Source organism: Doryrhamphus excisus, chromosome 1 (genome assembly GCF_030265055.1).
Source record: "Doryrhamphus excisus isolate RoL2022-K1 chromosome 1, RoL_Dexc_1.0, whole genome shotgun sequence".
Taxonomy (NCBI): Eukaryota; Metazoa; Chordata; class Actinopteri; order Syngnathiformes; family Syngnathidae; genus Doryrhamphus; species Doryrhamphus excisus.
In genome coordinates this window covers 29429433-29455527 of record NC_080466.1, presented here as the reverse complement: position 1 = coordinate 29455527, position 26095 = coordinate 29429433, and the positions used below count along the sequence as shown (strand labels likewise).

Sequence of the window (26095 nt, the reverse complement as noted above, 5' to 3'; positions counted from 1 at the left end):
TTTTCTCCGGGTACTCCGGTTTCCTCCCACATTCCAAAAAACATGCTAGCTAATCTGCTTAAATTTGCATATTTTTGACTAATAATAAGATGTAGTCAACCATAAAACTGAGACATGATTTTTTTAAAAATGAATGTATTCGGAGGCTGCACAGCGGACGAGTGATTAGCCTCACAGCTAGGAGACTCCAGTTCGATTCCACGCTCGGCCACATTCCAAAAACATGCTAGGTTAAATGGCGACTCCAAATTGTCCATAGGTATGAATGTGAGTGTGAATGGTTGTTTGTCTATATGTGCCCTGTGATTGGCTGGCCACCAGTCCAGGGTATACCCCGCCTCTCACCCGAAGACAGCTGAGATAGGCTCCAGCACCCCCCTACGACCATCATGAAAATGTACTGTATGTCCTTGAACTATCTAATAAACATTTAAAGTATTTTTTTTACATGTTAACGTGAATATAATAACTCGCATGTTATCATTTAATCATAAACACCAACTACACAAGTTACAGCATAAAACGTATCGTAAATGACAAAATACACTAAATAATAATAATGCCTTTATTCCTAAGTGCCTTTCAAGGAACCCAAGGACGCTGTACATAAACACGGATAAAAGAAACCCACTCAAATATGGAAGAAAAATAAAAAAATATTATGATAAATTATCAAGTAAGATTTCAAGTGTGGATTTAAATAGAGAGAGTTCCAAAATTTTGTAGCACAACACCCAAAGCTATGCAACCCATGGTGCTCAGGCTCACACGAAGTGAATAGAGTAGGATCCAAGGGAGCGGATGGAGGTGACAATGTTGAGGATATCAAACATCAGGTGGTTGATGTTGCGTAAATGGTAATAAGCAGATCGGGTAATGTTATTGATGTGGGAATGGAATAATTGCACGCTATTGAGGATGACACCCAGACTGTTACCCTGTTGTCATCTTGGAATACAAAGCCTGTTCAATATATTCCCATTGTACGCCGACCTCTTGTTCGATTTCTTCACATAATGATAGTGAGCCTGCGTCTAAGTCTTTATGCAACTTAGCAACCTGGATATTTTTTCCCCTGATAACCACAGTGCTAAGTGCTTTGCTCAAGGCTACACAGCACACACAGCACCAATGCCTTGTTCTTAAAATGCCGCTGTAGAAACGGTACTTTTTAGGTATTGCCGTGAAATACACAGTAGGGGTTAAGCAATTAACGATTACTTTCTTGATTAATTGGTTTGGCCCCAGATGGACCAAATCAATATGAACAAAACACAAACATGATAATATATACGTCTGCTTTCATGGATGACTCCACTGGGCCGGTGCCAGTTGGTGCCAGTTTGCGCCAATGCAATTTGCCAATAAGGTGCCTAGTGGCGTGCTCGGTGGTGGCTCGTAATGGCGGCAAAAATTGAGTTTGGCAGCAAAAAATGTCAAAATCATCGCATCAATTGCTTGATTCAAGTGTCCACCAAGTGGAAACAAATGTCACAAACAATTCACCGATTGGAATCCACTGGAATGTAATGGCCTGAGACAAGTTGCGCCAATGATGCTAGTAGTCCACTGGGCCGGCGGCAGTTGGTGCCGAATTAACGGCAACATGGCAACATGCCGAGCGAACATTGAGTTTTGCGGCAAAAAAAATTCAAAATCATTGCATTGATTGCTTGTTTCAAGTGGAAACAAATGTCGTAAATAATCCACCAATTGGAATCCACTGGAATGTAATAGCCTGAGCCAAGTTGCGCCAATGATGCTAGTAGTCCATTGAGCCGGCGCCAGTTGGTGCGAAATTAACATCAACATGGCAACATGCCGAGCTAACATTAATTCGACGCCAAAGCAAGCCACTACACGCCAATCGCATAATCTTTGGTGCAAACTGGAACCAACTGGCGCCAGCCCAGTGGACTCGTATTACAGAATCCTTATCAACAAACCACCAGAGTCTATGAGACTAGCAACATACCAAAGAAGATACCTTAAATTTTGACACCCTTAGGTTTAGAGTCTGAAGAACCGCTTCCCACCAGGCAAAGTCCCACAGCTGTAGACCGCTGAAAGCAAGGACAAACTGGATACCCCAACTTCGCCACTTGTATTGGCACGAAGTGTCCACCAAGTGGAACCAAATGTCATCTGTGATGCTAGGAGTCCACTTGGTGTCAGTTCGTGCCAAAAATTCTGTGATCGCCGCAGAGTGGCTCGCTTTGGCAGCAACTGGCACTGGCCCAGTGGACTCTAGAAGCTAAAACCAAACTCGGACAAAACTGAAATTGTGTCCTGCATAAACAGAGACCTCTAAAACCAAACCAAATCAGGTTAGAAATCCAGGAATAATAATGGTCTCGGACTTTTACCACCGAGAGAACACTGCCAAAATCTAGGGAACCGTGTCTAAACCAGATTTAGAGAGACTAATCCATGCCTTTGTCTTGGAATTACATGCGGAAAAACTGACTCAATCTTACAATAACTGAAAACGAATACTACAAAAAAACAAAGTTTCCAGGTTTGAATCCTGCATTGGACATCCATTTTCTTTACCGGCCACCTTATCACAGATGATTTAGGAACTAGGAAGTTCCTAAAAACCAATGCTTTGACCGATCTGAAATATTCCTAATGGTTTGTTCCGACTGTTGTACCTTCCTGCTATTTGAAACACGTTAATCACGTCCGTAATGACCCAATTAATTGCGATTCCCCCAATTGTTTGCTTAAATCCACTTGGTGACCTTGTTAGCTGCAGTAGTGGGAATGTCGACTCAGCCGCACATCGTGTATAACTGCACATACAAGGAGACAGGGGGGGATGTGTGTGCTAAACGGTGGGTGACTGACCGTAATGGTCCGTAATGATGCCCCCCTCGCTGTATTGCTCGTGTGTGCAGCTCAACACTCCCCAGCAGCAGCTATGACCCCGTCTCAGCATTTCTTCCCCATTTGCTGCCATACAACATGACCTAATGGAGATAGGGAATAAGGTCAGGATAAAAAGCATTAGAGGCGAGAGGTGAGCCGTTTTTAGGTTGGAATTGAATAGGATAGAAGGTTGCAAAGTATTTGTAAAGATCACAAGAATTTGACACACGGCAGCACCGATTTCAGGGGTGCGTTTTGCTTGTCGGGAATGATGTCAGACCCAAGCAATATTACATCTGGATGACTTTTATCATCACTTTGCCTGCCAGGCTAAACTACTTTTCTGTAGTATTGACAACCATGTTAGCACGTACAGTAATCCCTTTTGTGCCTTCTCTCTTATCAGGTTTTTTCCTAATTATATTAGTCATTTATACATAAGGAACCATAGTCGGCGGAAATTGACTTATCACGGTCGGTCTGGGACCAACCACGGCAAACGAGGGATTACTGTAGTGTGTGTTTAGTGGGCAGGAAGTAGGGGTGGGTGGTTGTTTACCAAAACTCTGAGTTGCCACTGAGGTTTTAGTGACCATACTGAAGGAGAGAAGAACTGAATCACAAATACCAAAGTATTCAAGGTCACAATATGCTCTTAATACGATAATGTTTTTTTTTTTTACACAAATGCAAAATAAAATATTGAGATTAGATTATACACATTTTATTATATTTTTATTTTTTATTAGATTATATATATATGTATATTTTTTATTATAGTTTTATTTGTTTTTTATATACATATAAATCTAATAAAAAGATAATAATTATAATTTAAAATATATATATCAAATAAAAAATAATAAAATGATAATAAAAATATTATCAAATATGTGTATAATCTAATCTTAATAAATATATATATATATATTATATAATATGGGCTGTACGGCGGTCGAGTGGTTAGCGCGCAGACCTCACAGCTGGGAGACCTGAGTTCAATCCCACCCTCTGCCATCTCTGTGTGGAGTTTGCATGTTCTCCCCGTGCATGCGTGGGTTTTTTTCCGGGTATTCCGGTTTCCCCCCACATTCCAAAAACATGCTAGGTTAATTAGCGACTCCAAATTGTCCATAGGTGTGAATGTGAATGTGAATGGTTGTTTGTCTATATGTGCCCTGTGATTGGCTGGCCACCAGTCCAGGGTGTACCCCGCCTCTCGCCCGAAGACAGCTGGGATAGGCTCCAGCACCCCCTCATAAGTGGTAGAATATGAATGAAATGGCCTTCAAGTCATGGATATGTATATTTTTTTTTTACATTTTGGAACTACATATTTAGTTTGTAATATTTTTGTTGCTTGCTTGTTTTTTTTTTTTTTTTCTGCGTCAATTTCCTGTTTTTTTTTTAGATCGCCGGTGCTGCTGAAGGGGTGGAGCCAGGAGATGCACTGTGCTAGTAGAAGGTAGGTTTCTACTTTTGTTTATACTTTAGGCATTGTCACCCAAGCCTTATTGGAAGTTGTGGTACAGAGTTATTTTCCTTGGTTTAGAACTTTATTTAAAAAAAAAAAAGGTGTGTATCCCCCTGACTTCCCAAAGTCCAGTCTCCTTTTCAATCATTTATACATTATCAGCTTTGTCGTGACACGTTCAAAATTGTATTAATCAACAATCTGTTTATTATGGATGAACTTTCTAATTATTTACAGTAATCCGAGATATCTTTTGTAAGTTAGAAAACTAGAGCTTTCTGGCTACATTTGTCGATAATGTGCTGCAAAAGCACTACAGGGAGATCCTAGGGCGAGGTACCATTATTCTATCAGAGATCCCACGGCTTTCAGAATCTTTGGTTATTTCCTTTTTTCTTTTCAGCAAGAGAGAGCTTTAGTCTGCTCTGACTAAATTGTTTTGGCTCTACTGAGAGATCCTTCTATTAACAGGCAGACATGCCAGTACAAATCACTCAACACTATAAACTGAGTTGTACAAAATTCCCAAATAAAATGAGTGAAGACATGCAGAAAATGTATGATTGTTATATTCACATCCGTCAGCAGTTCATTAATGTAAACAAAGCAATGTGTAACATATTGAGAAACTATTGTAGCGCCAGTCGACTTTAGATTTAATGTGTGATTACTTTAATGATATAATTCCGGAGTGGTCGCCTCTGGAACCGAGGTAAAACTTTTGTGAATTTACAAAAAAAATCACATTGTTTGGGTGAGAATCAGGGGTTTGAAGCTGAGATTTGAATGCTCTCCCGATGGGTGTGGAGTACTACAACTTCCTCCCACATCCCCAAAATATTTTGCAGGGTTGACAGTAGGGATCGACTGATATGGTTTTTTGGGAGCCGATGCAGATACCGATTTTTTTCCATCACCCTTAGCCGATGGCCGATATTTGTGGCTGATACTGCTTTTGATCCCTCAATTTACATAAAGAAATGACCATGATAACAAATATTTATTGAAATGTAAACACTGAACACAGTAGGATTCAGCTTTCTTGAACACGCATTTAAATGGCATTATCAACTTTTTAAAAGGAATAAATTATTCGTTTGTTGCGTTGGTATGTGATGTGTTTGGGCTTTCTTGTTGTCACACCGTGACTTAAACTGTTATGCCTAGCGATCACCCAGTGAAATGTGATGGGCTTGGTAAAGTGTTAAAAAGCAAGCTAAGTCTATTACTTGTGAAAACACGCCCTTGATGTGATTCAACAGTGGGGGCGGATGCCTGACTGTAAATCATGCGGTGTAAAAAAAAACATTGGCAAACCCAACGTGCGTATCGGCCGATACCGATACAAGGAAAAAAACGCAAATATCGGCCGGCCAATACCAATACTGCAGGACCATTGGCTATAACTGCTATACAAGACCATATCAATAGTCACGTTTACATGAGTTTTTCTCTTTCCAAATGGAATCTTTCCAAATGACTTTTCCAAAAACAATGGTATCCATGGAAAGGAATATTCCAATCGTGCGTCTACATGCGGCGCTATAATCAACCAGAATAGTCAATGTGGCATGCCCAGTAAAACGTAAACATCAACATCACGTGATACCGACTTCCTCGAGTTTTTCTTTCACTTGTTGGAATAACTCCGTATTGCCAGTTTTTCCTTCGTCCAGTCTTGAAATGTAGTTTGAATCAAAAACAAACTTTCCGCAGCAGTCCAGTGCCGATTGCTCGCCTCCATTTTTTTTTTTTAAATCGAAGAACGTCTCGTGTTACGTCATATCTCGGCATTTACTGAAAGAACGCACCCGGGAACAGAAAAAGATAAAGTTCAATCTCGCTAATATTTTATAATTAAGCTCTGCACATGTTTTATATGGATATATATTTTCTTTTTTAAATAAAACTGGACTTGTGAATGGCGTATAGAAGGGTTTAGATTCTGTTCCACAGATGGCGCTAATGCACACCAAATCTGCTTGCCAACCGCCAATAAACAGAAGAAGAAAAACACCACGAAGAAGAACGTAGTCTGACAACTTTCCGTTTGAGCGGGTACAAGATAACTCAATCGGATTGGGGAAAGGAATATTCCAAACCTGGGAATCCCATTATATATTCATTCGGATTGACACTTTTCTTTCGGAATGAGGTGTATACAAAGGTTACATTCTTTCCGTTTGAGCAAATAACCCGAATGCAATTGGAATATTTGGGTCCATGTAAACGTGGCTAATGTTTTATCCCTCTACCTACCTTATCCCTTCGTGTAATGCGTTCTGAGAATGAAAGACTTTGTCCTTTACTCCAACTCTACTTAAGTGCTGTGCAATAGAATAGAATACTCGCCACTGCTCCTTTCACTTCCCTCTTTTCCGTACGACTCATGACAAGTCATATCCGGCCTTTGTTGCCATCACCCCCCCCCCCCCCCCCCCTTCATCTACCTCCCAGCAAAGCTCATTACGAACGGCGAGAAAGTGCCCTGCAGGTTTTTTTTTCTGACTCCACATTCCTCTCACAATAAACCTTGAGTGTCGGTGTTTGGACAACACAAACATCCACTCATACATCACACACTGACAGACAACCACTCGCACGCACACAACGTAACCTCAACCCCCGATGGAGATGTCTGTGTTCCCATCCAGATGTTGGTAGAGATTCAAACACATCTGGTATTTTTTTTTTCCTACCTCAACCACTAAAATTTTGAAATTGTGTTTTACAAAGATAATCTGATGACGAATTATGTTTAATACAAGCTTGAATTAGGTTCTCCAAAATCCTTCAACAATCACTTCATAATGCCGATATCCAATTCTTATCATGATTATCATCCTCTCTGCTTGTACTCTGGATTTGCAATATTATACTTTAATGAACTACTTAAAAAACACAGTCAAATGATATGGTCTGGCATATTGGATACATACCTGTAAAAAGAGCTATTAGACATTATTTTAACAAATACATATTTTGCAAGAGCCAAAGGAAGTCATTTGCATTTGATAAGGAAGGTCAGAAACACTATCCACATTTACATGCACCCAAATATTCCAATTCCATTCAAGTTATTTGCTCAAACCGAAAGAATGTAACTTTTGTATACACCTCATTCCAAAAGAAAAGTGCCAATCCGAATGAATATATAATCAGATTCCCAGGGGTGGAATATTCCTTTCCCCAATCCGATTGAGGTATCTTGTACCCGCTCAAACGGAAAGTTGTCAGACTGCGTTCTTCTTCGTGGTGTTTTTCTTCTTCTGTTGTATAAGAATACGTAAAGAACACTGTTGGAATCATGCAGTGTATCAACACCAAGACAAGATGCTAACCAGAAAATGTACATAAGTCATTCATTCATTTTCTACTGCTTATCCAACACAAGGGTCGTGTGCATGCTGGAGCCTATCCTAGCTGTCTTCAGGCAGGCAGGGTACACCCTGGACCTTTTTGACGCTCACTGAAATACGTGTTAACCGGCCGTACGCTAACCAAGGTTCAACTGTATTACAATTAATTAAAGACAAATTCACACTCCAGTTCATATACAGTATAGTCTGGATGCTTAGAAGCTTAGATGCTTGGTCGTCTTTTGGAAAGATTATTTTCTGTTCCTCAGGCAAATGACAGTTACCCACTAAAAACGGCAGAATCTCTGATCTCTTAGTGGATTCTTTCATTTTGCTCAGTTACCAAGACAAAATGCTAACCAGAAAATGTACATAAGTCATTCATTCATTTTCTACCGTTCATCCTCATAAGGGTCGTGTGCATGCTGGAGCCTATCCCAGCTGTCTTCGGGCAGGCGGGGTACACCCTGGACATACCGATGGATGATTTGGATTAGCCAATTAACCTAGCATGTTTTGGTTAATTCCCCGGAGAAAACCCACACATGCACGGGGAGAACATGCAAACTCCAAACAGAGATAGCCGAGGGTGGAATTGAACTCGGGTCTCCGAGCTGTGAGGCCTGTGCCCTAACCACTCGGAATGTAAGTCAAACAATGCAAAATAAATTTTTGACGCTAACTGAAAAACGTGTTAACGCGTACGTGTACGCTAACCAAGGTTCAACTGTATTACAATTAATAAGACAAATTCACACCCCAGCTCATATACAGTAAAGTCTGGATGCTTAGAAGGAAACACTTGCATTGTTGGTCGTCTTCTAGAAAGATTATTTTCTGTTGTTTTTTTTCCCCCAGGCAAATACCAGTTACCCACTAAAAACGGCAGAATCTCTGATCTCTTAGTGGATTCTTTAATTTTGCTCAGTTACCTGTTGCTCAATACCAAGACAAGATGCTAACCAGAAAATGTACATCAGTCATTGATTCATTTTCTACTGCTTATCCATGGTACCCCATGGACTGGTCGCCAGCCAATCACAGGGCACATATAGACAACCATTCATACCGATGGACAATTTGGATGAGCCAATTAACCTAGCATGTTTTGGTTAATTCCCCGCAGAATTAACGCATGCACGGGGAGAACACACAAAGATAGCCGAGGGTGGAATTCAACTCGGGTTCCCTGAGCTGTGAGGCCTGTGCGCTAATAACCACTTGTCCGCCGTGCAGCACAGAATGTAAGTCAAAAATAAATTTTTGACGCTAACTGAAAAATGTGTTAACCGGGCGTACGCTAACCAAGGTTCAACTGTATTACAAATAATGAGACAAATTCACACTCCAGCTCATATACAGTAAAGTCTGGATGCTTAGAAGGAAACACTTGCATTCGATTATTTTTTGTTGGTTTTTTTTTCCCTAGGCAAATGCCAGTTCCCCACTAAAAACGTCAGAATCTCTGATCTCTTAGTGGATTCTTTCATTTTGCTCAGTTACCTGTTGCTCAATACCTGTTTCACATTGTAACTGCAACTGTTTGCCAACCAGGTGATAGTCTTCCTTGGTGCCAAATGTCTTTTTTTTATTCAACTCTTGTGTTGTTCAAGTTCTACTTCAAAAAGACAGATGTTCTTTTCCGCAATTACTGAGATGCCAGAATTGTTTTCGATCCCTGAAGCTATTGAATCCAAGTCAACTTTTAATAATTTCCCCCCACACTGGATGAGATCCAAATTCCAAACCTCACATGGCAACGTGTTGCTTGAAAACACTTTCATTAAAGTCAGTCAGTTCTTGTTGTCATTACGACGTCCCGCTGGGTAGGTTAATGTCTTATAAATAGCCATGTTGATGTTTATTCCACCAGGAAAAAAGTAATAACAATAATTACAGTGTACAATACCTCACAGTATTGAGAAGTTTACGCAATGACTCAGAAATGCAAAAGGTGAGCTTCCCTCAGGCGGACGCTTTGACAACCCTCAACTCTCACTGCTATCAAAATACAGCGGCTTTTTTTTCCTGAATGTGGCCCGACGGGCAAAACAAGGCATAGGCGCTCAGGCTCCGGCGTGAAACATTATACAATTGCCAATAAAATTTCAACCTAAGCCTCGGCCTTAAAACCTTAACGCATAGACGTAAAATGACCTCACTTGTCAGGAAACACCCTTTTAGCACCAGTGGGATAAAGCGGGTGGGTGGGAATGGGTTGTTGAAGGCAGTCAAATGACTTGCCAAGGATTAGCCCTGCTCAAGTCGGAAAAATAGTCAGTCTACTTAGGGATCATTAATAAGCGGGTCAGTCGGTCTAACGCTACGTGATATTGATGTCCGTCTCAAGCTCATCGTAACAAATACATACGGTATATTAGAACGGATTATTTTTGCTCAATAATTCCAGCTCCTAATTCAGACTTTTCCGCTTGTTTTGCACACATTACTTTTTGCAAGTATTTAGTAGTTTTAATTATTCGTTAATTTATTTGAACAAATTTAGTCATTTATTGTGACTACTATTTTCACTGCCGCTGCCTATTTTTATTTGTAAATATTTGTGTCAGGCTGCAGTGGAGTGGTTAGCACGCAGACATCACAGATAGGAGACCAGGGTTCTATTCCACCCTCGGCCATCTCTGTGTGTGGAGTTTGCATGTCTTACGGTCCCATGTTGAGGACCGTATCTGCTCTATCAAAACCCAACCCTTCCACCTTGAGGCATGCCCATTTTTTTGTTTGCTAGGTCAATGTGTCAATAAAAAACACGAGTCATTAACTATGCTTTTTTTCCGTTTGAAATTATATTATTTATACCCGTGTGTTATTTTTTTTTTAATCATTGAAATGATTTATGTGTTGCACGGAGGTCAAGTGGTTAGCCCGCAGACCTCACAGATAGGAGACCAGGGTTCAATTCCACCCTCGTAATGCGTGGGTTTTCTCCGGGTACTCCGGTTTCCTACCCACATTCCAAAAACATGCTAGGTTAATTAGCGACTCCAAATTGTCCATAGGTATGAATGTGAGTGTGAATGGTTGTTTGTCTATATGTGCCCTGTGATTGGCTGGCCACCCTCGTGAAGACAAGCGGTAGAAAATGAATGAATATTTGTGTCCTTGTATATCTGTGAAAAATATTTGTAATTTAGATTTTATTGAAATTACATGAGCAGTTACACTAGTGGTGACGGGATATAAAACCGGAAATAGCAGAGATAAGGATGCTGAGGTTTTCATTGGGAGTGACCGTGATAGATAGGATCAGGAATAAGTACATCAGAGGGACATTACATGTTATAGGCCTTGAGGATAAAGTCAGAGAGGCCAGACTGAGATGGTTCGGATATGTCCAGAGGAGAGATAGTGAATATTTTGGTAGAAGGATGCCGAGTTTTGAGCGACCTGGTAGGAGGCGTGAGAGAGACGGATGCAGGATGGAAGTGATTGATTTTCGGAAAAGCCGAAAGAGAAAGAAGTGGTGAGTACTTACAGACTTCGTTTATAGATTAGTCCCAAAAAATGTCCTATTGTGCAAAATAAATCTGTAGTGCAAATTAAAATCAAGTGTGCAAAATTGCATGATTTACTTCATACTTAATGCTATTTTAATACGTTTTTCAAGCAATCTAATTGAGTTTCCCCACACGTCTTTTCATGCGTCCCCTGACAGCTGCAGAAGTTTGGTTGCCTCCACTAAGTGAATAAAGTCAACCTGCCTGGTGGATTAACCCGTCAGAAGATCTGTGAACAGCGATTGACGTGAAATGACTTCACGCCACATGCTCCGTGAAAATTGACACCCCTGATTGGTTTAATAGACACACTTGTCTTTCGAGACTAACGTGGGAGCGGTTGCGATGATGTTGCCGCGCGGCAGCATTCCGTGTGCCGGGGGGGTGCAACAGTAAATCAGCCGCCCTCGCTTCGTCTCTGCACTTAACAGGATTGTGAAGTCACAAATTTTACACTGATGTTGTTAGAAGTTATGCTAATTATTTTATAAAGAACAGCAATTTCATTCGACTTAGACAGTGAGTCATAGCTTTTTAATTGTTTACTAGCAAAACAATGAACATTTTCCCGTTTTAAATTGAGTGTCCATTTCAGAATACCTGCCAGAATAACACAAAAAAATATAGCACGACTGAGGTGAAAGGATCCAATCTGGTGCCAAGTCATGCTTTCGCACAGGGGTCTCAAACTCAATTTGCTTGGGTCTGGGTGAGACTGGGCCGCATCAGGTTTTCCAAAAAAAAACAAAAAACGCATTTATTAATATAGTTGGTGGGTAGACAAATTATTTTTTTCCAGATTAAAATTAACAAAGCGTTATTAGAGCCCTGTAGACATGACAAAACACGACTATAGTCACATTTATACTCTTTTTATTTACAACATATTGCGCAACTGCAGGGTCTTGAGACACATGCTAACTCGCAAACTAGGGAGCTAGCGACCTAAACGGTAGCCTTCAAGTTATTTCCTTTAAACTTAAATAGCCAAAAACTTACCACTTCCACACGGATAGGGAGGATAACTATTAAGTTATTTAACCTTTAACATGAACATTAATCAAACGTAATAATTTTTTCTGGGTACATGATACCATACAGCATCCATATCAAACTTGCGCGGGCCGCACTAACATTAAACTTTCATATCAAGGGGGGGGGCTCAAACTAGTGTCCTGTGGGCCACATTTGGCCCACGGGCCGCGTGTTTGAGACCCCTTTAGCAGGTAGCTCTAAATTTTAGTCTGTCTGACCTTGCTCCGTTTCTCGCCAGCAGCTGCCCGGCTTGTCAGGCTTTTCAGCGGGAGCCATGGCAGCAGCTGAGGAGCCATTTTGGCGCCTTATACATTCAACAGCTGGTGGTGCCAAGCCCGGGGTGGGCGTCAGAACAGGGGGGGGGGCGGTCGTGTGTCCATCGGTGCGTGGATACATGGGACATGGAGCATGTCGGACAACCGGCTTGCTGCCAAATGGTGAAATAATGTTTGCAAGAAAAAAAAAAACAAGCACTTGCACATGCACTACTCTTCCGAGATTTGGATCTGACCTAAAATCACATTTGAACCAGAGCTTAAAATGCTCCATCTGCATTCAAGCCACTGTGTAATACCAGAACAGGAAAAAGCTGGCTTGAGTTAACAGAGCTGTTCCCCCTCTGGGCCAGGTATGCAAGTGTGAGGTGAAGCAATGCGTCACTTGTGCATTCTTCAGACATGCGTTTCTCTTTACGCCAATGGAGGGTGGTGGATGGTACCTGATGTGCCATACTACTTTACTGACCGGTTCTTATGGGGTGCTCGAGTCACTTGAGTCTTTCATCACAAAAAGTATGAGCAAAAATTTGCAAGTTTGGCAGCTGACCTGTCGATGCTCGATGAGCACCTGTGAGTCGGTGAAACTCGAGTCTTCAACAAGTTCATTTGAGTCAGTGAAGCTTGATTCTTTGTCAGACTGTCAGTCAAGCCTAAGTCTTCTCCAGGTACCCGTGAGTCTGTGAAACTCGAGAATTTGTCAAGCACCTGTGAGTCACTAAAAGACAAGTCAAACCGTGAGTAAATACTTTTTTTTTTTTTTTCGGAACTTAATTGAAACTCGAGTTTTAGAAGATTTGAGTTTCACTGAGTAGACACGAGTCAGTGAAACGCAAGTCTTTGTCAAGCACCCGTGAGTCACTAAAAGTCAAGTCTTTGTGAATGTATGCATCAGTGAATCTTTGAGTACCACGATTCGGTGAAACTCGGGTCTTCGTGGAGTGCTCTCGAGTCTGTGAAACTCGAGAGTTTGTCAAGCACCTGTGAGTCACCAAAAGTCAAGTCTTTGTCAAACTGTAAGTCAGTGATTTTTGAGTACCGGAAGTTAGTGAAACTCAAACCTTTGTCGAGTACCCACGAGACAGTGAAACTCGAGTCTTCGTCGAGCACCCATGAGTCACTAAAAGACAAGTCTTTGTGAATGTATACATCAGTGAATCTCTGAGTACTATGAGTTAGTGTAACTTAAGGCTTCACCAGGTACCCGTGAGTCAGACAAACTTGGGTCTTCGTCAAGTGCCTGTGAGCCTGTGAAACTTGGGTCTTTGTCGAGCACCCATGAGTCACTAAAAGTCAAGTCTGAAGAATGTATGCATCAGTGAACTTTTGAGTACCACAAGTTAGTGTAACTCAAGTCATCACCAAGTACCCGTGAGTCAGTGAAACTCGGGTCTGTATAGTCACTATAAGTCAATTCTTTGCCAAATTGTGTGTCAGTGAATCTTTGAGTACCGTAAGTCAAGTCTTCGTTGAGTACCCACGAGACGGTGAAACCAGAGTCTCAATTGAGTAGGCACGAGTCAGTGAAAAGCAAGTCTTTGTCGAGCACGCATGAGTCACTAAAAGTCAAGTCTTTGGGAATGTATGCATCAGTGAATCTTTGAGTACCATGAGTCACTAAAAGTCAAGTTTTTGTCAAACCATGAGTCAATAATGTTTTTTTGAATTTTTCGGAAGTCAGTGAAACTCAAATCTTCTAAAACTCGAGTTTCAATTGAGTAGACACAGTCAGTGAAATGCAAGTCTTTGTCGAGCACCCATAAGTCACTAAAAGTCAAGTCTTTGGGAATGTATGCATCAGTGAATCTTTGACTACCATGAGTCAGTGTAACTCAAGTCTTCACCTGGTAGCCGTGAGTCAGTCAAATTTGCGTCTTTGCCAGGTCCTTGTGAGTCCGTGAAAGTCACTAAAAGTCGTAAATACATTTTCCACGTACACTGGCAGCAAGCATTTGTCCGAGTAACAACTGTCAAATCAAGTTCACCACCATTTATAATACGACAGACGGATGCTTACAAAAATAACACAACAGACGTACATTCAGATACTCAAGATGTACTTTTGATGAATGGGGACTTTTTCTGTGCAGTTGTTTTTCCCCATTGTCAGCCATCCTCCCTCTCAAGAAAGAATGCATCATGCATACTCCCACTCTTTTAGTTCTGCTCAGTCTCACAACCTGCTGCGTGCACTATCTGGGGGGGTCACTCTATTCTAACAAATTATGTGCATTGTATGCACTGTATGCTGCCTCTTGTGTGTGTTTTTGAGGGAGAGTCTGTAGAGATGACAAGACAGCTGAATAAACCAAGAAAGAGATAAACATTTGAACAGGGCACACCAGGTGGACGGAAAGCATCCAAACCACGCTGTGATGAATCAGACTCGGCTTTTGATACACTTTTTTTCTCCCATGCATCTCCATTTAATTTCTTCTCTAACCTCTCTGTAACCCTGACAATTAAGTGATCTAATGGCATTCCCTTTTTAAAGTGACAGTTTGAACTCTGATAGAAAAAAAAAAACTGTCAGCAAACATACTGATCAGGCTTCAAACTGACTTTTTACAGATTGTGTTTGGACACCTGATTAAAGCGAGTCCAATATTTCCTACTTTATTTTTTTTTCCCTCTGTCTCTTCCATCTCCTCAGGGAAATAAGAGGTTATTTTGCAACTAAATGCTCCGCATGTCAGGTTCATGATAGATGACATGAGATTTAAACCAATAAGGCAATGAAGCTGTGGGCGGCACAACTGAAACTATGACATGGAGCTGATAAAGTCAACACAACTGCAGAGCCGGAAGGCAATTCTTTTTATGCTTTGACATACAAAATGTTTTTTTTTTTTTTTTTTACATTCCACATCCTATTTTTGTGTTTTCGGTCAAAGTAAATGGTTAGTGCAAGTAACATGAGAGCAGTGTGCGAGCTCGAGACAACAGCAATCAGAAAATCAAGCGAGTTGGAGTAAAAAAAAAAAAAAAAATCACTATTATTACATGTAAACATTGTACCACCACAGCCACAATATCAGTTGTTGCCCTTTGACAACAAAGGTTCTTGATTCGGTATTTTTCTAAATATAACCCAATTATTAGTGGTGTGTCGATCATGACAGAATGAACCCGGTCACCGCCCCTAAAATACCCGTTGCAAATATCAGTTGCAAATGTTTTTTTATGATTGGCTGGAGAGTCACCGTTCCTTTTGTAGAGTGGGACTATCTGCGTACTTGCCGGTCTTATCCGATTGTCGCGCCTCGCTCTGTGGGTGGGTGGGGTTAGCTGACTGAAAGACCGAGACTGACCGAGAGATTGACCGACACTTGTCGGTCGTTCATTCATGACCGACTATTGAGTCGGAACAAACGTGAACATGAGTGAACGGACTGACGAGGTCTATGAACAGGGGGAGATCACAAGCTAATGACCAATTGACCGAAATGAACGGATCTTTTTACTGAATGAACTGTAATGATCCAGTTCACTGAAATGAACGGTTTTGCCCACTACTCGATTCTTCAACAAGTACATTTGAGTCTGTGAAGCTTGAGTCTTTGAGCACCCAAAAGTCTTTGTCAGACTGTGTCAGTCAAACCTAAATCTTCTCCAGGTACCCGTGAGTCAGTAAAACACGGGTCTTCATCTAGTGCTCTCAAGTCTGTGAAACTCAAGAATTTGTGAAGCATCAGTGAGTCACTAAAAGTCAGGTCTTTGTCAAACTATGAGTCAATGAATTTTTGAGTACCGGAAGTTAGGGAAACTCAAATCTTCGTCGGGTACCCACGAGACGGTGAAACTCGAATCTCACGTGTCAGTGAAATGCAAGTCTTTGTCAAGTACCCATGAGTCACTAAAAGTCAAGTCTTTGTGAATGTATGCATCAGTGAATCTGACCATAAGTCAGTGTACCAATTACATTTTCTCCAAATTGCTGAATTCCAAACAAGTCCTATCCATTGCTTGTCTTTACATCGATTCCATACGAAATCATTTCTTATTTCCCGAAAAGTTTCTTTCTGGGGGGTTCCATGATTGGTGCCACCTTGTCCTGGATATCATATAGCCACCGTCTGCTGCCCTGCAGGTGTGCCAATGAATATTTCAGCAGGTCAAAATGGATATTATTCCCGAGTCATGATTCCTGGCACAATCTGCAGGTCTCGTGTGGGGCATAAGAGCAGTGTCAAGCCAGTGCTACCTTTTTTATTCTATAGCTTTTGTCAGAATAAAACAGTAAACAGTAACAATTTTTAGGTTTTAGACTCTGTTTGTTTTGATATTATGAAGCAGGCCTGTGTTGATAGTTTCTGTCATATTTGTATTTGCTTGTGCTTTCTGTGTTTTTGGTCCATATAACATTCACACTTGAGCTGAAGTGAACTGAACCACACCAGAGTTCCCTTGGAATTGGACCGCAACCGCTTGAAGAGGTGGTCTTACAGGATAATAGCTTTCACACATGACCAAATTAAATGATGTAACAGCAACATACTTTGTTTTCACCAAACCAAAATGGACTGTTTAAGCTGTCGTATAACAGGGGCGGGAAAAGTTTTGACTCGTGGGCCACATTGAGTAAAACATTTTTGCAGATTTATACATATATTTGGTAAAAAAAAACTTGCTTGCTCAGAGTGCAACAAATTGAAAACAATCCACAGCAAGTAAAGACATTGCATAAATCAACTACTTCTACTATCAATAACTAAGAGTTAAACATAACACATGACTTTAATCTGTTATTTCTAAATGCCTGCAAGGCATGCTGGGTAGTCCAGTAGCAACAATATGAAATATGAACAATAAAAAAAATTGATATCAAGAGTGTTAACTCCTTGTTTATATATTTTGCAATGCAAAAATGTGACAAACACAAAAAAAAAAAAATGTGGGAAATTATCTCAAGCTACCCAGCATGCCTTGCGGCGGGAATATCTGAAAATTTGCCGGTTCTCGCGCTCACTTTACTAGTTTTTGCAACTCCAGCCAGGCTTTGCTTTGTTCTCCAACAGTAACTTTTTGTTTATTTTTCCAATAGTAACCATCGACTTTGTTTTCTGCTCCCTCCTTTGTTGGCTTTGTTGTATTTTATTTGACTGTTTTTCAGCCTTGCGCCTTTGCATGTGGGGGTCCAGACCTGCATGTAGTCATCAGTCAGACCGATTTGCTGTAAAAACCTCCAGTGCCCTTATTGTGATTCAAGCTTAGCTTTACATGTTGGCGGAATCCTTTCGTCAATAGAGACATTACATAACTTGTCAGAAGGTAATCTCTTCAGACAATGATGGTATTTCAAGTGAGGCTTCTCTCCTCGCAATTACTCGAGTGCGAGTTGCATATAACTCGCCGTCATGCTAATGTTTTGACATAAATCACACATGAATCAGCTTAATCCCCCGAATGTCTTCATGAAAGACAATGTTTTATTATGAAATACCGCATGATGCCACACAGTAGGAATCGGAACCATTCTCAAGTTCTTTAGCTCTCATTTAGACACCATTATCTTATTTTGCTTTGAATTTCGAAAAAGCCTACTGAGTCTTCAGCTACAAAACAAGCGATCTTCCAGGTTTTACTCAGTGCTTTCACTCCCATTCCTAACAAAACCTGCTCATCAGGCTTCCACGAACATAAGTGACATGCCATGCATCCATTGTGGTTCCTTTATATTCCATAAGACTGTCAGTCAGGCACCAGAGTAATAGGCTGGCGCTGCCTGGTAAAGACATTTACAGAGTAAAATAAGGCCTCCTTTTTTGACACCAGAATAAGTGCGCTTGTGTGCTGCGACTGCTGCGGTTCCGCTTATAGTATCATTGTCACCCGAGTCTTCATGGTAGTGTGGGTCCCATGGTTGTGGTTCTGACAGTTTGTGGCCATGAACAGGAATGGAAACCCAGGAGCACGGCCTGGGTAAACTTGTCAGTCAGCAGCTGTTGAGGTAATTGAATGTGGTCTTCCACAATATTAAATACTGACATATGAAACTAATTTAAGTATATTACATTATTACTGTCTGAGTATTACTTATTCTGTGATACATTCAAAATTGACATTCTAAGTGGTGATCTAAATTTCCGACCTTGAACGTTGAAGCTGTATCCGACAACACAAACAGGTGAACTGTCGAGATCAGTCTGTGCAGTACAGATACATAAATACTTTCATACTCTTCGACTTCCTGCTTGTGTGCTTAGTACATAGGATGATAAATGCAGAGTTCTTTTTTTACAGCTTAAAACTGCACTGAACATGAGCTCTTCTATTGTGTAGTTTCATCATCACTCCCAAAAAACGTAAAATATGTATGAATACGTCTTTGGGATTGGGAAAAATTTACAAATACAGTATGTCTTTGGTAGTGAAAGAGTAAAGGGGACTATTTTGGGGAATTTTGCCCATCATTCGCAAAACTTATGCAAAACATGAACACGTAATTATTTCCCTTTTTTGTGCATTATAACACGAGAAATAAGTTAATTTGAGTTTACTCACAATGCAACCATTGGGATACACTGATTTTCATGTTGGCTACTATAATAATAATAATATCGTTGTTGCCTGAATGTCGAGTTCAGTCTGAACAGTACAGATAAATACCGTACTTTCTGGACTATAAGAATATAAGTCGCATAAGGCCAAAAATGCATAATTCGTATAACTCGCATTTTTTGCGGTTAATTTATTTTACAAACTACTTGACCAAAAACGACATTAAGTCCTCTTGGAAGGCAAGTTCTAACAATAAAAGAATAGAGAACAGGCTGAATAGGTGTAAGATATGCTAACACAATGGTTATTCAGCTACACAAAAAATAAACATGAACAGAAAAGGTGTCCAGTGTTTATGTAACATATAAACAGTTCGTTTATAAGTTGCTCCGGAGTATAAGTCGCAGGAACAGCCAACCTATGAAAAAAAAGTATGACTTATAGTCCGGAAAATATGATAAATATATTATTTCAAATTGGGCACTGATCTGCGGAGCATAACAGAACAGAAAATACTGTCTTAAATAAACCAAAAACTCCAAAGCGGTCAGCCATTTACCTCGCTACACTTCCACCCATTCCCAATTGACATATAGACCACCCAGTGATTAATCCACAATGACTGATGTGATGGCTAATACTAGCATGGTCAGACAGAAATGCAAGCTACAGACAGCTTAACAATACAACTAAGTATGGTTAAAAAAAAATCCAAAAATAATATATTAAATATGTCACTAAGACTGTAATAGGTAAGATAAACCAGCTTTACTCCCAGTACTGGTAGTCAAAAATTTGCAGAGGTTACCTGTGCACCAAATGGTCCACAGCTCATCAACTAATGTCCTAATGATCCATGGTTTTTAGAGGGTGACGACTGCTAAGTTTGACAAATTTCCAAACTTTCCTTGACATGGTTTTGCTGTTTAGAGTGAACTCACTCAACAGGCACTAAAAAGCACCACCACAAATGTGACAAATACTCCTTCCCTGGTGCCATGAACGCTACATCTCGCGTGCGATCATCTCTTCCCCCCCCCCCCCCCCCCCTCCGATGAGAACAGTCTTGCTTTTCATATGTGTCTTATTTAGTTTAGCTGAATTCAACCAGTTTGTTTGGGCAGGTGTGAACACAGTGATCACACTCGGGTGCAAACCAGAATGAATGGACCGAGACCTTGAGAGGTGGTCTCAGTCTGACGGCAAATGTTCCCTCTTGATCAGAGCCCATAGTCTGGTATACACTGAACAAACTGAAAAAAGTTAGTTTCCAGTTTCAGCAAAATTTCAGTTTTCAACAAAAAAAAGGGAGAAAAATTTTAATCATAACGTTCACTTTGGCACAAATTTGGTCATAATAATGGACTAGACTGGATGTTTATGCATGGAGAGGGGGGGGGGCGGGGTACCTTTTACATAGTGTGAGGCTCACTACAGTTTTCGCTTGCGAGCAGGTTTATATTGTAGGTGTGCCATATGCGCTACCTGGGAAATGGGCTTTATTAATCGGTTTAAGAGCACGCTATGCCTCGGTGACTTATGGCTTATGTAAGATGATGTGAAGGTGCATTGTCGACAGGTTTTTCGCAAATAAATTCAGGGTAAAAATGTGGGTGAGACGGAAAGAAAAACATTCTCAAGGGGCCTCTCAAAAGCAGGGGACCGACTGGGTTTTCTGGCCCCCGTCACTGGGGGAAAACGGGGGTTTGTATTAAGCAAGCCTCTGTGTTCCAGGTGTTGTCTTTAATTGGCAATTCCGCGTGCAATAAAGCATTTCACGTCCTTTTCCCTTGTAAAGTGCTTTCATTCCAGCTCCAAATGATGTAATTACCCTGCTGTCCCTGGTGAGAGGGCAAGCGGGAGAGGAGAGACGTCTGCTCTCAGCAAGAAGTTGGGTGAAGGGGTTTGCTAGCGTGTGTTTTCACTTAAGGGCGAAAACAGTGCGCACTCAAAGCGCTCATTTTATTTTGCAAAATTATACTACCTCGGATTCAGTTTTCGACATATCGGACCGATGAACACGGTCTTGTAGGCCTATGCTTGAATGCATTGCTGCATAGTGCTCTTAGCTATGCTAAGTCTGTAATCGATCGGCTTTTAGTATATTTTTCTGTTTTTCACATCGGTTTTCCTCTGATTTGGTTTTGTTTTCGGATATTGTATTCATTATCGAACAACAATATCAAATGAAAGCATTTTTTGGACATTGTACGCATTTTGACCCTTGATTATGCTTAATACAAGCACGACATTGTGATTGGTTGTGATTGGTTGTTCATTCATTTTCTACCACTTATCCTTACGAGGGTCGTGGGGGGTGCTGGAGCCTATCCCAGCTGTCTTTAGGCGAGAGGCGGGGTACACCCTGGACTGGTCGCCAGCCAATCACAGGGCACATATAGACAAACAACCATTCACACTCACATTCTAGTTGGGAGCTGATATTTTCCTGAAACTTACCTATGTTCTAGTGCTGATTACTAAAAAAAAAAAAAAAAACACGCATGTACGGGGAGAACATGCAAACGCCACACAGAGATGGTCGAGGGTGGAATCGAACTCAGGTCTCCTACCTGTGAAGCCTACTTGGACGCCGTGCAGCAACACAAAACATGTTTGTGTCAAAGTGAAAGTTATGCTAGAAATGTAACTTTGGACAAAAAGTTTATCTCCCCCTTTTAGTCGGGAGCTGATATTTTCCTGAAACTTACCTATGTTCTAGTGCTGATTACTAAAGAACAGAACATATGTTTTTCTTTATGTAAGAACCCCCAAAATCCATCTGATTTTGGGGGTTGTCTTTTGAAAAATGGCAGGGATTGAACGAGTTAATTTATGAATTTTCTTATGCCAAATTATGGAAATATAACCGCGGATATCTGTCCATAATTTGAATACAATATTTAACTTTTAGCCGACTTTTGACTCCAAACAACGCAGTATCCAGAGAAAACCCACGCATGCACGGGGAGAACATTCAAACTCCTCACAGAGATGGCCGAGGGTGGAATTGAACTCGGGTCTCTTAGCTGTGAGGTCTGTGCGCTAACTACTCGTCCGTCGTGTGATCCGTTGTCTTACAGTATATTACAGTATTTTCAGTTTTTGCATGATTTGGTGTGTGCTAAAAAAAAAATGTCAAGTATTTTTTTTTTTTGCTGGCTATATTTTGCATCATCATGTACCGTAGAAATGAAGGTCAGTACTTGAACACATTTTTGCTCGTATTCCGCGTGGCATTTTCAGTCAGCACTCATACATTCCATTGCCACCGTCATCCTTCTACAAGTGATTTATTTTCCGAGTGGATACAATTACAAATATGCTAATTATGTCACCAGACCCGCAGAAAGATGTTATCATTCAGTATTTTCTGCAAAATGGAAATTCCTCCATTTAGGTTGTGTTTGGTTCCCCGAGAGACCCCGAAAGGTCAAAACCAAAGCCAAACGCTCGTCGGCCAAGCGTGCGGAGACGTGTAACAGTAACCTGCGGTCGCTCGACCGAAAACGGATCTCATGATACACCTGAGAGTTTTTAAAACCTCAAGAACAAGTTCTGCCTGTCAGCTAGTGGTACGGAGCGAAGACTTTATCTGCAGTTGTCCGCTTCTGATAGGTGAGAGAAATTCCGTATGAGCAAATAACTCCCAGGAAGAAAAAGAAAACTCTACTTCCTGAGGCCTTTACCTGGCTGGGATTTTACATATCAGACCAACCCAGTGCCTGTCACGGTTCCAGTGAGGCAACATTGCCAAAAAACACAAAAACAAGCTGTTCATTTTTTCGCTGCCGTTCCCATGGGAACGAGCCTTCAGAGGGGTGTGTTAACATACTTGTCTGCACTCATCTGCACAAACGCTACATGTCCTGCTTGTTTCTTTGGGAACCAGGGGCCCTCGGAAGAACCCTGTTATCCGTGCAAGTGATTAGTTGGCCCAATTTTATCAAGTGTCACAATGGAGCGAAAAGAAAATCGAGATTCCTTATAATCAAGACCACACATTCCCGGGCGGCATTAGTGGCGTTGTCGGAGTATTACGGAATAATAGTTTTTAAATAAATGCCACACACCGTTATCGCTATTATTGTTTGGCTTATAGTCTATTATTTCCTATTTGGGGTCAGACTTGTTCATTCAACTCAGGGTTGATGTCCAAAAGAGCGCTCATTTTTTCTCAGGCTATGGCTAATTATAGAATATAGTTATTTAAAATTAACTGACAAAACTGCGGAAAAAACATAGCTTCGAGACTGGTCAACTTCGATGTTGAGGACCGTAAGACCGTGCGCTAACTACTCGTCCGTCATGTGATTAGTTGTCTTACAGTATACTACGGTATTTTCAGGTTTTTTTTGCGTGATTTGGTGTGTCAAAAGAAAAATGTCCTTTTTCTTTTATTATTATGTTTGAGTCGCTCGGATACTCAACATGTCTGTACTGTGGATATCTGCTCTATCAAAACCAAACCCTTCCGCCTTGAGTCATGCCCATTTTTTTGTTGGTTTTTGTATCATTAACTATGCTTTTTTCCGTTTGAAATTATATTATTTATACCCGTGTGTTATTTTTTTTTAATCATCGAAATGATTTATCGGTTGCACGGAGGGCGAGTGGTTTGCGCGCAGACCTCACAGCTAGGAGACCCGAGTTCAATCCCACCCTCGGCCATTTCTGTGTGGAGTTTGCATGTTCTCCCCGTGCATGCGTGGGTTTTTTCCGGATACTACGGTTTTTGGAGTCAATAGTCGACTAAAAGTTAAACATTGTATTCAAATTAGGGACAGATCCGCGGTTACTCCGGTTTCCTCCCACATTCCAAAAACATGCTAGGTTAATTAGCGACTCCAAATTGTCCATCGGTATGAATGTGAGTGTGAATGGTTGTTTGTCTATATGTGCCCTGTGATTGGCTGGCCACCAGTCCAGGGTGTACCCCGCCTCTCGTCCGAAGACAGCTGGGATAGGCTCCAGCACCCCCGCAACCCTTGTGAGGACAAAGGAACAAATAATTTAAATTTATTCAAGATTATTTAAATTATTTGTGCAATTTACTGTTTATGCTGTACATTGTTGTTCATATTTGATGTCATCTATTTATTCACCTAATTATTATTTATTATTATTACACAGGAGGCAGGCAACAACATTTTGTTGGCAATTTCACTGCTCTGATATTGTGCAATGACAATAAAGGAAGTCTATCTATCCATAAGCGGTAGAAAATGAATGAATTAATGAAATAATTTATACTTTATTTTTCATTTATCGCCCATCCTCCACCAAAAAGTCAATGACCCTTTCGTCACATTTCCCAAGCGAGTTCTTTTCATGATAGTTCACTGAAATTTTGTGAATTTTAATGGCATGCACCATTAAAATGTCCATTTTGGGGTTATGCAGTAACGGCATAATTTCTCAGTGAATAATGCATGAATTCTAATAACAAAACCATGCATATGTAGATGGAGGACAATTTGGTGCTGATCCAAAATACGGATCAGTGTGGGGCGTTGTCCTCTGCATTTGGGATAGGTCTTGAATTCGGTACTTTTATAAGCACTGACCGGATTTTGTTGGTAATTGTGAGATTCTGATTCACACAAAATGAAAAGATAGCATATTTCGATATCTAAACGGCAGTCTCTGTGGAGTGGCATTGTGGCACCGCTAACAACATTCAATTCACAAATGAAGCCAGAGGGAGGGAATTGATTTTTACAGAACAAGACAAATTACTGAAGCTGAAATAAGTCATATTTTCAAGTATATGGATATAAAAAAAACTGTGTATTCAATGTCAGAATGCGCTGGAAGAAGATGGTTAATAAAAAAAACTTAAAAAACTTAAAAAAATATTTTAATACCTGATTAATCGGCCAATTAGTTTTTAGATTAATTGATAATCAGATGTTTTTTAACACTTAAAATAATTTGGGATTCAGATAATTTTTGCCCCTGGTATAAATTTGTACATGTTGGTTGATCTGCATTGAAATGAAAGCCTCTTGTGTCCCCCCTGACTGTTCCCCACAACCCCCCCAGGGGGGGTTCCCATTATTTGAGAATCACTGGACTCGGGGAAGTTTAAGACTGAGACAGAAATTCATACGTGTATTTGGTTAGTCAGTGATAAGTATACAGTACGATAAAAAAACAGATCGGTAAATAGTATAAGAAGTATGTGAGAACATTTTCAGTCATACTTTATTCAGTATAGTAAGTCCAGAATGTCCTTTCACAACTTTTTAACGTAATTACCTTGTAATCCATGAATTAAAAACAAGTCACTAATAAGCAGACTTTGTACTTTAGATAAATAGAAAGGAATTGTACAATGTTATAAAGCATGCAGTATTAAGAAAACTGCAGGTTACCCAAGTTGTGGTCATCAACTGCATTTCTGGTTCTATTTTTCAAATGCTGCAAATAAGCATGCAATGCCCCAAATGTAATATAGTGATATAGAAATACCAAAGCTGTCAGTTATTCCGCATTGGTTATTGTATGAAACCAAAATAATAACAGTCAAATCACAAAGTCTGTTCATGTTTGGAAAAGAGATCCTTCCTGTGCCGGATTCAAAACCATGAGTGTACACAGAGAGAGGCTTTGCTGTGTGTCAGGGATAATATTGCTTTGCATGATTTGATAATAAAATCCTGCAAAAAGAGCCAAACTGGCTGCTCGGTTTACACTGAGAATTTATTCAGTGTCAAAGTGATACACCTTCCACACCACCGCAGAGGCTCTGTGAAAGTATCAATGATCGGGAAAAGACACGCATCTGTGTTTGGCGTCATCACGGTGTGCAGAAATGCGTCATATTTAAACTCAATGTTAGGATAAGTTCTGTTCAGGGGTTCTTGACATTGTGTTCGAGCCCTTTGGGCTTGCCGTGGGTAGATCGCATGGCACTACGCCCGGAAAGAACATGGTTGATGAAAAGATGACAAATGCAGGAGGAGGAGGTGTTTTGTGGACACGGGGGGGACACAACCGCTCTGTGACAAATGTGGAACAATGGACATATAAAGAGATGGCTATTTATGTCTTATAAAA

At 40.6% G+C, this 26095-nt stretch overlaps 1 protein-coding gene across 2 annotated transcripts in view; it reads left to right on the top strand.

Moving 5' to 3' along the window:
• flrt2 (fibronectin leucine rich transmembrane protein 2) overlaps nt 1-26095 on the top strand; it is a 95996-nt gene that overhangs the window by 6264 nt on the left and 63637 nt on the right. For both annotated transcript variants that reach the window (XM_058072159.1, XM_058072160.1), the window contains one exon: nt 4283-4336. The gene's annotated coding sequence lies outside the window, so the exon portion shown is untranslated. The remainder of the gene's footprint in view (nt 1-4282; nt 4337-26095) is intronic.